Genomic DNA, 13,020 nt, shown 5'->3' with positions numbered 1-13,020 from the left:
TTACTAAAAAGCTTATGTACTTCAAAAGAAACCTTTAGCAGAACTAAGAGACAATCTACAATGTGGGAAAAAATTTTTACCAGCTGTACCTCAGACAAAGGACTATTATCAAGGATATATAAAGAACTCAAAACAATCAGTCCCCCCAAATATAAAGACCCGATCCAAAAATGGGCATCCGAAATGAACAGACATTTCTCATACAAAGAAGTGAAAGCAGCAAGAAAATATATGAAAAAATGTTCCACATCACTGGTCATTCGAGAGATGCAGATGAAAACAACACTGAGATTCCACCTCACCCCACAAAGAATGGCTGCTATCAAGAAATCACACAATAACAAATGTTGGCGGGGTTGTGGGGAGAAAGGAACCCTCCTCCATTGTTGGTGGGAGTGCAGACTAGTGCAACCACTATGGAAATCAATATGGAGATACCTCAAAGAGCTTGGACTGGAGGTTCCATTTGACCCAGCCATCCCTCTGTTGGGTATCTTTCCAAGAGAACTAAAAGAATCATATCACAGAGAAGTATGTGCACCCATGTTTATAGCGGCACAGTTTGTAATAGCTAAATCTTGGAAACAGCCTATTTGCCCATCCGTTGGAAACTGGATAAAGAAGATGTGGTTTTTCTATAAAATGGAATATTACTCAGCCATAAAGAGCGAGAGAATAGATTCATTCATAGGAAAATGGATACATATTGAAGATATACTCCTAAGTGAAATAAATAAGTCCCACATGTGTAAATACCAAATAGTTTCCCTGGTGTGAATATTCTGCAACAATGCATAAGATTCTAATAAGATTACTGACATTTAGAAATTTGAAGAAAGGAGCTAAAGGTGTAGGGAAGGTGTGATGCGTAGGGGAAGAACAAAAAGGGAAAAGAAAAAAATGTGAGAGAATGAAAAGAGGAAAATAAAGTGTTTGTAGATGGGGAGGGGAGGAGGGGGTGAAGGGAGGGCAGAGGTAAGGGGAAAAAATGAGAATCAAGATTTGCCATGTAAAAGTACATGATCCCAACAATGAATGTAACTGTACTGTATCCCTAAAATATACCAATAAACTCAATAAAATTTTAAAAAAAAAGAAAAAAAAAAGAAACCACACGTAGCCTTTACCCCAACAGATTGCAGTGAAAGTCAGTGCCTGGGACTGGCCAGCGCTTTCGTTGGCTGCACCGGCATTGGCCACCCTGGCGCCCCAATTTCTCTCTCTTAGTTCTGTTTCTGAGTGTACTTTTTCCTCAGGCCTGCATCTCCCTCCCTCTCTCTCCCCCTCTGTTCCTCTTTATCCGTACTGGCCAGGTGGGCGCTGGACCCTGACTACAGGGGTCTCCGGCACTACCTGATGTCCCACAGCAGAGCTCCAGGACAAAGAAGGGGCCCCTTTCACATGATTCTGGGCCCAAACACCGCGGCTCTTCCCTCGATTCTTCAAAAGCAAAGTCCCGTGGATCTCCTCACCACCGCTCCCGAGCCGTCGCTGTCCCGACTTAGCTACTATGCAGCCATCTCGAGTCAGTGATTAGAAAATCTACACCCAGTCACACCCCCACTGGACTTGAAACGGGCCCGAAGTCCAGCGAGCAGCTTCATTCTCTCCTTGTTACTGAGACTGGAAGTTTATTTAAGAAACCTGCCACCGTGTACATTAATAAAACAGGGCCTGCCTCGGGCTCCCTGGCTCTGTTTATTCACTCTCGCATCTGTAGCACACTCGGCTCGGAAACGCCTCCCCCACACCTCATGTTAGCCGCGTTTACCCCTGCCCCCCCCACGGGCTCTCCATGCTGAAATGGCTGGGGATCAATGATTTTCGGTTAGGGCTGGAGCCAGGACCAGCGTACCAGCCAAGGCTGTCACAGCCGCCCTCCGCATGGACCCCTCCGCCCACCGGTCGCAGAGCCTGACGGGATCGTGACCTTCTCTCTTATCTGGACAGCTCCTGGCTGCACATTTTTTTGCTGCAGGGTGTTATTAACAACAGGGCAATGGAACAAAGGATGGGGAGATGGAAAAGCGCACCCGTGTGTGGCTCCCTCCGGGGCCCCTCGGAAGGGCAGGTCTGTCGCCCACCCGCATATGGCACGCCTGTCCCCACCAGGCCGTCGCTCCTACCCCTCCTTCGGGGGAGTTTGCCTTCTCCAGGAACCTGTCTGTATATAAATGGAAAGGAAAAGCAAGGCAACTCAATTTTGTATTCAGCCATCCTAAGACGTGACACAAGGCGATTAGACGCACAGTGCTGGTGATGACATTTTAAGAACATTGCTGCTCCTGTATCTGGAGGGTGTGTGCATTCAGCTCAGCGGAGAAGCTCAGGGCAGCAGTCAGGAATCAGGCAGAAGATGACCCGGGGGTGGGGCGGGAATTGCAAGCCTGCTGCCCACAGCCACAGCCCCCTAGCCTTGCATCCGAGCTTGCCAGCCCCGCTGTGCAGAATCCAGACACTTCCAGGTGAAGCCCTGCCTTCCAGAGACCTACCTCATGCTTGCTTGCTTCGTAGCTTGGAAGGAAGATCTGAACCCCAGGGTGTAAAGACCTTGAGAGAACACCCCGCCTTTCCTCTGGGTGGCTGCAGGCAGAGATTTCCCAGATGCTGCCTTGTCCTGGAGCTGAGGTGTAGAACAGTAATTCCCGCAAGGAGAAGCCGAGGTGAAGACGCGTGGACGGCCGCGGAGGAAGCACAGCAGCAGGATCTCACGCGCCCAAAGGATGCAGGCCAAGGAGCCACAGCAGGCGTGTGGCAGGTGGCGTCGCTGGGACACCTGCGGGCTCTGCCGAACCCGGAAATCATGGATCCCTGCTTGGCTTTTAGGTCCCAAATCTTAACACAAACATGTGGCAATGTGAACCTCAGAAAATTCCTGGGTTTTAAAACAAAAAAATTTTTTTCAGTTATACTGGCACAAAGTACTATCTGGAAGCATTCATTTTTCTTATTTTATTTAATTTGGTTTAGTTCATAAAAGAAGTACAACTACTTTTTCCCTCCAGTTTTGTTTAAGATAAAATCCCTCCTGGTTTACAAAAACATGACAAACCTATTTGAAAACAGAGATTTAAAATGGATACGTGTCACACTTCAGATGGAAAATGTCCCCCAAAGGTGTCATGTGTTCTCCAGAGGGGACTGGACAGTGGGTTGCCGCCCTTCCTGCTGGATTAGTCCTCCAGTGAGCTCTCAGCTGACTGCACTGAGGAGGCAGGGCCTGGGTGGAGGTGGAGACCTGGGAGGGGTGTTCCTGCTTGGCTCCTCTATTGTCTCTGCTTCCCGGCTGCCATGAGGTGAGCATTCTTCTCTCACCATGCCTCTCCAGTGCGCCATCTCTGTCTTGGAGCCAGCCAGCCTTGGACTGAACCCCCAAAACCATGCACTAAATTAAACGTCTTCTTTAAGTTGTGGGTTTTGGGTATTTTTTGTCCCAACAATGAGAAAGATGGCTTAATATGAAACATGGTATGACCTTAACTCTAATGGACCCAGCATGACTTGATCACTAAATGCAAAGTATTTATGAAAGAAGAAGGCAGAAGGAGCTGATGTGAAATTCCAGTAGGTGTTGTGTTGCGTTTCATCTATGCATCTCAACCTCTGACTATGCTTTCACAGCTCTGCAGAAAAGAGCAATGTTCTGTCCTCCGGCATCAGTGTCTCATCTCGGAAAGTCACGGGGCCAGAGAACCCCCAGGGCACCCCGAAGCCAGGCCACTCCCCAAATCCTCTCCCGGTCTCTGCTATGACAGACTCCACCCCTAGCGAGGGACCATCCTCAAGTACAGAAAGGCAGAAGTGTAAAGCAGAGAGGTGAGCACAATCGCCACCCCAATTCACATAGTGCTTGTTAAGGTCTAAATGAAGAGGCAGCTGGACCTGTGCTGCCTGGTGTGCATGGACCTGACCTACTTCTGAACCACGAAACAGGGCCACGCCATAGTGATGCTTCAGCTCGTGAATCTCACGGTATTTAAAATTCTTCCCGAATTGGTCACAAGTGTGAGAGGCATGGCTACCACCCATTAATAAGAGTCTCTGATTAGCCAACACCCATCAGTGATTTCTCTAGTGTTGCAGAATAAATACACAGCACAGCCTACCCCCAGAATGCTGAAGAAGATTCAGCTAGAACTTGGGTGAAACAGGGAAACACCATTCTTAGCATTATTCATCTACTTTTCCAGGGCCCTACAGACACACCAGAAAACAACACCAAAAAGGGCACATGGTCCAGGAAGTGGTGGTCACACGGGGCTGCAGGTGCTATAGACCAGTGACTCACCATGGATCACAAGGATGCAAGCTGGTTACAGAGGCCACAGAAGCCACAGTCAGCATGGTGCTGTCACCACCCATGGACACGGCCCCTAACCCAAGACACCTGCTCTTTTGACCAGCTTGGACCTGTGTGGAGTTCTGTGAAGTGTTGCGCTGATGTGTTTCAGTATGGAGGATAAAGACGTGTTACATAACCAGGCCCAGCCATTGAGGATGTTGGCTCAACTCCGCTTCATACAGAGAGGCAGGTGGGGGGTCCCCAAGTCACACAGCATCCACCACAGAGACAGAGGGGCCCCCGGCCTTCGGTGTCCACATCCGTGCCCTTCTCCTGCCCCTGGGCTGCCTGGGGTATGGAGATGACCCTGTCCTGAGCCCCAGAGAGGACAAAGACGCCCAGTGCTGCTGCGCTGACCTGAGCCCTGCAAGGGCAGGAGGAGCCACTGTGTGGACCAGGTGGTGTGTGGACTCCTGACCTGCAGACTCAAGGCAAGTTCAAACCTCCCCAGATGTGAGGCAGGGTCCCGGCCATCCCCACTGCAGGGACAGTGGTGGTTGTGCTCCACAATCATCCCAGCGCCAGCTCGCCCAACATGAGACCAGGTTCTGATTTGGAATGTGAGCAGAGGCACTGCAGGGAGGGACAGGGCAGGTCCCCACGCAGCCCTGCCACATCCTTTCCAGTGCTGCCCTGGAGTGCAGGCCATGTGGACGAGTGTCCAGGGAGTTGAAGTCAGAGGCGGATACTCAGACAGCACCACGCCTGGGAGGGAAGGATGCGCACTAAAATAAAGGCCAGAGAAGCCCAGGAAGTGGAGTTGAAAGGCATTGCTGAGTGGCCTGCAGGCGTCTTCACTGTATGTCTTCGCGGGTGTGTTCACGTATAGGTCCTCAAGGTGAGCAGCAGGACCAAAGCGGTCCTGGGATCCAGTGTGTGCACCCACAAGGCTGTGGCGCAGGTCTGTTCTGTGAGTATCCGGGAGTCCTCAGGGGAACGGTGGGTGGGTGGGTGCTGGAAAGTAGTGTGGGGTCCTCCCATAGCACCACCTGGAGAGCTTAGAAGGGCTCCCACGTGTGCCTAAGAACCGCAGCTTCCCTTACGGAAAAGCAATGGGGACACCTATGGTGCATTCGCCTACCGGGAAGGAAGTGAAAACACCAGTGCTTTAAAGCAGCTGGTCATCAGGCCGGGGATTCAGCTCAGCGGTTCGGTGGCCTGCCTTGCAAGCACAAGGACCCGATTTCAATCCCCGGTACCCAAAAAAAGAAATAAATAAATAAAAAGCTGTTCGTCTCGGGCTGGGGAATTTAGTTCAGTGAGTCCACCACCTGCCTTGCAAGTGCAAGGTTCTGAGTTCAATCCCCAGTACCAAAAAAAAAGCTGATCATCTCATGTAATCACTGTGGATGAATTTCTGTAATGTAGAAATGTAAAGGCTTACAAAATTACACTAGGCCAAATAAACTGACAACTCTGGATTGTCTTTTGAACACCATCCTTCCTCGATTTGTCCTTCTATTCCTTACCTACAAGATGTGTTAGGCGATTCTGCACCTGCTCTCAGTGGTCACCCCAACTTCTCAGAGCTCTCACAAAGCTGATTTCTTCTTGTACATTTCCCCAGTCTCATCCTTCCATCTCAGGACTCTCCCTAGAAAACTCTTCCCAGGATCCTGTTTTGCTCTTTTCTCTAAAAATTTTGACAGTAAAATTTTCAAGGCTGAGCAAATTCCCCAGAAAGATGCCCCAAGAGAGCTTATAGCAGGGGTGGAGGAGTGGTCTGTGTCCCTGCCCACCACTGTCCCCAGGAGCAGTCCCTACCCTGGCTCCCACTTGGGTAAGGAGCCAGGATCTCGCCTGCTGCAGTGGCCAGAGAAGGCTGGATTTGAAACATCCACTTGTGCTCTCTGGCCTGATCCATAGTTTGGGCTTTCATCGTGGCCAAAGGAAGGCCCACCCTGGCCTCCCCTGAACAACTCCCCAGCAAGGAGGCAAGGCTTGCAGAAGTGCAGGGCACCGTCTGGACCCTGGCACTGACACACAGGAGGGGTCCCAGGGTTGGCGGAGAAACTGTGAGCTGTGGGCCTCGCCTACATGGTGTGCACGGTGTGAAGGCTAATGTTCGCCCCATCCTCTGTTGTATCGATTGCCATCCAAATGGTCAAACTTGAGCGAGCCTTTCAAGGCATGGAATAATAGGCTGCTTGTATCCTGCAGGAAACTGGACCGTTCAGCCACAATTGGAGCCATTTTCCAGCAAAGTTGATGCATTTGTACCTGACTGAACAGAAATGAACCCCTTTCTCCACACAGACCCCGCACAGCCCACTCCCCTGCTGCACTCGAGTGTGTTTATGTCGATACACTATTCACACCTTGTTGCTATGCACTTACATACTGAAGCTGCTGCGCCCCGGCAACCAAGAGAAACCCAGTTATTTGTCATTTTCATCAGAATTACGTGGGAGAGGTGAATGTAACACAGGCTTCGGGTAAGTGTAGTCTCTCTCATTACTGAAATAAAGAGAAACATTGTCTTTGATTGGATTACTCAGGCTGCCGGGGAAAATCAGAGTCCCTCTAGAAGAAAGAGCCCAATCACATGGTGATTTTGTCATTGATTTAAACCCAGCTGTTGGGAAAACACATAAGCACGGATGTGTCTTTCCAAAGATGAGCCTACAGATGTTTGCAAAATATAGTTACATGTTGGAAGCAGTCTGGGCCCAAGAGTTTCCTGGGTCCATTTGATTTTAGCAACAAAGAGCCTTAAACCACAGTATGCTTGTTTAAAGGCCAAACTTCCTGGAGTTTACATTTCTATGACATAGGATGTAGTACTCTTTTAATTATAGTTTTTAAATAAAAGTAGTATGTAGCCCCAAATTAAAGGGAGCCATTGAGGAGAATGATGCTGTCCTCATGCTGCCTGTCTCCCAAACCCACACTCTGGACAGAGACGTGGTTCCTTGTCCTGGTTTGGCTTCCTTGCGATATCTGATTGCTCACCGGGACTCGGTCAGCACCATGGACAGCGACGGAGGCGTCCCGCAGGGCCCTGCTTCCTGCCCAGGCCCGCAGCAGGGAAAAGGTCCAAGTTCCTAGCTAAGAATCCCAAGACTCTGACTTCCCAGAGTTAATCAGCTGCTTATTACCCTAAAGACTTCTGCTTTCGTTAAAATTATAAGCTGATATACTGCATTCCTAACTGAAAAAAAAGTTGTAAATTTAAAATATATTTCATTTTAATCATGGCAAATATATAAAAATATTTTTCAGCCTGTAGCCTTGAGAATCTCTCTAGAAGCAATAAAACAATTGATGAACTTAGTAAAGAGTCTTTCTTAATATTAACTTAGTTGATACTGTGTTTCACAAGTATGTGTTATGCACAGGACGTAGCCATGTAGGCTAAATTTGCTTCCTTAAGAAAAGCCTCATATCTAATTGCTGATACTTATATGAAAACAGTGACCTGGTTTTTACTCTTCCTGTGAAAGGAACAGCAAAAATAATTTTAACAGGTTTATAAAAATTCAAAATTTTATAATTTATTTCAGATATAAAACCAGAATTTTAACTCATACTTTCATTGAGGAAACATTGATAAAATCCTACATATAGAATAGTTTAATATACACTAGACATCTCAAGCACTGATTAAATATGACCTTGTCATCTAAGAACTCTACTGCATGTAATGCAAAATACATATCAGAAGTGAAACAAAAAAGAAACAAGCATGGATTAAGTGTGTGAAATGTCCCACACACTGCTCTATGCACTCTCCATATGTATTTTCATAGACATTAGTATGGTCATTTCCACAGAGAGGGAAAGGAAATTTCCTCAAGGTTAAGTGTTTTTCTGGATCACTCAGCTGGTGAGTCATAGACACAGGGCTCAGACACGGGTCCTCCTGACTCCAAAGCCTGTGCACTTGTTTCCCGGCTGCTCCAGGAAAATAAGTGGACAATTGTGAAATGCAGGATGACCTCACACAACAGGCAGCGCTGCAGCCCGTGCACCTGGCTGGGCATTCGGCGGTGGGGCCAGGTGACCCTCATTTCTTGGGCTAACTCCTCTGGGCATCACGTGTGATGCACCCATGTTCACTATCTTGAGTTTTCTTGCCAAAGGAAGTAATTTGTGACAAAGATAACCCACAACAAATATGATCTTCTAGTCTTATATGTTTAGATTTTTGGTAACAATTCTACTTGTATTTCCCTACTAATCACACTGGCAAAATCCATCAAAGCGAGCATCCACTTCCAGGTGCACATACACAGATCCCTGATTGCAGGAACTTCCCAGGGCTCCTGAGTCACCCAGAGACAGCAGCTTTAATTTAAAATATGTTGTGGGTAACAGACCAAGTGGATAATCCACTTGTGGATAATTGAGAGTATATCTGTGCCCACATTTTAAGATCTAGGTATTTTATAGTAGTCCTATAACATAACATGTCATAAAATAACCTGTTCCCAATGCACTGGTATCCATTAAAATCAATAGGGTTTTGCAAGCCATGCATATGATAGATAGCATGAAATGTAATTAGTATTGGAAAATTGCTGTAAAATCTCAAGCTCTTTGTACCTAAATGACCAAGATGTTTTCCACTGGGGCTGCTTTCTTAGAGCAACCTAGTGAATAGATTCTGAAGGATTAAATAATAGGTGTCATGCTGGTTTTTTAAGCAAATGAAGCCTTTTATTTCTGTGCACCGGAACACAAAAATTTATCACTACAGGAAAACACTGCTGTGGATGGCACTCTGTGAATTGAGGTGCAAAGCAGGATTTAACAGCCCTTGGGCTGAAATTTTTGTATCCACTATCTGACCTGCTGGGAATAAATTATCTGAGGCTGACATCCCTTAGGCTAAGGTCTTATAATGGAAAACAACTCCAGAAAGCCTTAAATATGAAATAACACCACGTGGCACCATAATTCAGGGTCCCTGCTCTTAGCAGAGGTATTCCCAATATGGCACACACGGGATGAGGAGGATGATTGGAGAAAGAGACAGAGAGCATGAATTCACTCTTTCTTCTTTCTTTCTTTCTGTCATTCTTCCCTTATCTGTGCATTCCTGGGTCACACGAGCATTGTGCTGACTCTGGATGAATACACCCCTTTGATGGAAGATGCATGCTGAAAGGGAGAATTCTGAATTATGTTCTCTAAATTATCTAAGGCTTGGAGAGCAAGTATTGATTTTAAAAATGACTGAGCTAGACCTGCAGGCCGCCCCCCTTCCCTCTTCTCCCCTCCCTGCCTGGGCCCCAAAGCACAGCACTGGAGTCGGGAGCCGTGCAGCCACCACGAGACCCTGAGCAGGCATTGTTTCAAGAAAGCAGAAGGTCATCATCAACCACAGAGTCACCGGAGTGAGTACGTGCTAGCTAGAGACATTTTGTCTGCTCATGGGCTCCAGCTGCGTGAGCTACAAGGAGAATTAGAACAGTATTGGGCCGATGAATGCACTCTGGAGATAACTGTTACAGTGTTTATTTTGCCACCTCCTTTAAAAGAATGAGGAGTTTATCTGCACAGTTAAGTGCTCCGTGTGTGGACCCAGGCCCCTTTATGGAGCCAGACTGGGACCCGGAATCTGTTGGGGTAGCTGCTTCCCATGCTGTGGAAATGATTAGGCACAGCACACGCTGCACGGGGCGACTGTGGGTGCGGCTCGTGTGCAGCCGGCCTGGCCTTAACACTAAGACCGTGTCAGTGCCCGCGCAGGGTGGAAGTACTTACAGCAGCCGGTAGTGCAAGAATAGAGTGAAGGCAGCGCAGGTGCGCTGGGCTTTCATTCCCCACCCTCCTTCAGATGCGCTGCGTCTGGAAAGGGGCAGGGAGCCGGGCAGCGATGCTCACCCCCTCTCTCACGGCCGCATTTCCAGACAACGTCAGGGCCCTTTTCTTCATCCTTTCAAACAAAGTTTGAAAAACAGGTTTTCTTTTTAAAACAAGAATTGTGAAAGTCAGATAATTTTATTGAGAGATCTTCAAAAATACAAATAAAGAGATATGGCATGTTCGTGAATAGGAAGGCTCACTTTTAGAATACTGCATTCTTCCTCAGCTGATGTATTGACTCAGTCGTACCTCAGTGGGCATTCCTAAAAGACACTATGCCATCCTTACCTTTTTCCATTAAGTTTACTGGTACATTTAAAGCACACGATACACTTACATTAATCATTGGGATCTCGTACCCTCACACAACACATCTTGGTGGTGGTTTTTCCCCCATAGCCCTGCAGATCTTTAAATGAGCAAATATTCTCTTTGATCTAGGATGCGTTTAAGAGACGGGCCTGGCCACTGCACCGTCAGAGCAGAGCTTCTCAGTCTCACCCGCTGGGGTCGGACCAGAGAGTTCTCTGCTGTGTAACCACCTGAGCTCTGGAGCGAGGCCTCCAAACACCCTCGCCAAGCAGTGACAGCAGCCTCAACAACGGCCCCTAGGGAGCAAGGCGCTCCCAGCAGAAAAGCACTGATTAAGAAAAAATCACCCTTTAAAAATGCTCTTTAGGAAAACCCCTGAATGCCTTCCTGAGGGATAGCTTAGCCCTGGGCCAGGGACGACCCCTGACTGTGTTGGGCAGCGCAGCCACCGTGGCCCAAAGCGAGGACTGGAACCAGAACCAGAACCGAAACAGGGGGGGCACTGCCCACACATCATGGTCACAAACTCAAAATGGAATTTCCTGTTATTTATACTATTGGCACTGAAACTTGGGGTAAGGAAAGTTCTATGGACTCTCAAGTCCTCTTTTCTATGGTGATTTTTTTAAAAGGTCCAATTCCTCAGCTTGCCATGGCTCAAAATATTACCTGGAGTTGCCCTCACAGAAATGCCCCCATTTCTTTCTCCCTTGGCCTTGTGAAGGGTGCAGCTGAGTGATGGCACCAATTTCATTGCCAATTCCTCCTAGAAAAGGGCAGTTTTACCAGGTCAAGGTGAAATGTCACACTGAGGGAGAAAAACAAACCCAGTGTACCTCTAAGTCACTCTGCAAGCAGGAGCTATTACATTGCAGACAGGTCCGCAAGGGACCCAAGTCCAGGGCTGGCCCTATCCAGGGAATACAGCCGGTCAGTTTAACCACACGGGGAATTCACGACTCTGTCCCTTGCCAAAGTGACACAGAGTGGTTTGAGAGGCTGAGGTGAGGTGACATTTCAGGATATTATAAATCCATGCTACTTACTTAAAAGGAAAACTCAACTTGGATGACACTGTATGCACACTTTCCTTTTTCTGGCAAGTATGTTCCATCCCAGTACTTCCTGAGGGGCAGACACAAAGCAAAGTCATTCTATGAAAGAGAAGTTTGGGAGGAACTGGGTCAAATGAGATAAGACCAGCTGAGCTTTTCTTGGAGTCCATGATGCCCAGCCTCCACTGGGACCATCAGGGGCCTTTTCATGCCCGGGACATTTCAGGAACTAAGCTTTCCTCATGACACGGTTCTGGGAAATCTGGTGTAACCATGAGGGTGGACCCGGGCCCCTTTCCTCTGTGCCTCCTGGGCTTGGCTTTCAATTCATCCCTTCCAAAGGTGGTGGGTGAGGGCCTCAGGCCTGGCTGCAGACACAGATGGCCGGACTTGGTGGAGAGCGCAGGCACAGGCTGCAGGATGACCGCCGTGGCTCCTGTCTGGAGGTGACCCAGAGCCTCACAGCACGCAGGTGGAGCTGTGGGGAGGTGACCGGGTGGTGGGTTGGCACCGGTCAGTGGACCCCTCCACCATGGTGCTTAGCTGGGTGCAATGTTGGGAGGCAAGGCCTGGTGAGGAGGTGTGAGGCTGTGGGCATGGCCCGGGAGGGTCTCTCCTTCCTCTGCTTCCTGCTGTCACCATGAGCTGGCTCTCCTCCGCCCTGCCTTGGAGCCAGCCAACAATGGACAGAAACTTCTGCAAACTGTGAGCCCAGTAACCCTCTCCTCCTTGGAGTTGTGGACGTTGGGTATTTTGCCCCAGCAACAAGAAAGTAACCAAGAACCCAAGATTACCACCCGGTGGCCCAGGCTCGCCTCTGATCGCTTCAGACACTAATTCTGCGACCTGAAGTCGCTCACCAGGCCTCGCTGTGCCTCAGTTTCTGCCTTAGCCAAGGGGGTACACACACCCCTACTGCAGCTCTGCACACTGTACAGTCCCAGGCAGGAGCATGAGAGGGAGAAAGCCCTTAGCAAACTGTAATGCTGTAAAAATCCATTTAGCGTGCGTTGTGTAGTTAAACACTGGGGAGAATAGACAAGTGTTCTCACCAAGGAAGAAAAAAAGATAAGTGTGTTAAAATAAATTGATGCTCTTGATTTAGTCATTAGCTCAGTGGTTCCGCCACCTGCCTCACAAGTACAAGGACCTGAGTTCGATCCCCAGTACCAAAACAAACAAACAAAAAAATACAAAAGATCATGTTGTACATCACACATAAATACAATTTATATTTGTTGAATTAAAGTAAATAATATAAAATGAATTACTCTTGTTACCCTGGCTGCCTTGTGCTGTGTTATTCCTGCTCTGCCCTGCCTGCTTGTCATCCCTGCCTTGGAGTTGGCTGATTATGAACTGAAACCTCTACAAACTTAAGTAAAATATACCCCTTCACCTTAAAAAATTATACATATATTGGGCTAGGGATTTAGCTCAGCAGTTCAGTGGCCTGCCTGGCAAGCGCAAGGGCCCAAGTTCGATCCCCGGTACCAAAAA

At 48.2% G+C, this 13,020-nt stretch overlaps 1 long non-coding RNA gene across 1 annotated transcript; it reads right to left on the bottom strand.

The window, feature by feature from the left end:
* Window positions 1–6,676: 6,676 nt before the first annotated feature.
* LOC104851739 lies at window positions 6,677–11,585 on the bottom strand. Its single transcript, XR_777276.2, has 3 exons — window positions 11,512–11,585; window positions 10,052–10,223; window positions 6,677–6,799 (listed from the first exon to the last, which is right to left on the bottom strand). It is a non-coding gene; the product is annotated as an uncharacterized LOC104851739 (long non-coding RNA).
* Window positions 11,586–13,020: the final 1,435 nt, after the last annotated feature.

The sequence above is a fragment of the Fukomys damarensis genome, unplaced genomic scaffold (assembly GCF_012274545.1).
Source record: "Fukomys damarensis isolate Sample0158 unplaced genomic scaffold, DMR_v1.0_HiC HiC_scaffold_17, whole genome shotgun sequence".
NCBI classification, from domain to species: Eukaryota; Metazoa; Chordata; class Mammalia; order Rodentia; family Bathyergidae; genus Fukomys; species Fukomys damarensis.
Note: the sequence above shows the minus strand (reverse complement) of the source record. Positions and strands in the feature narration are given on the sequence as shown.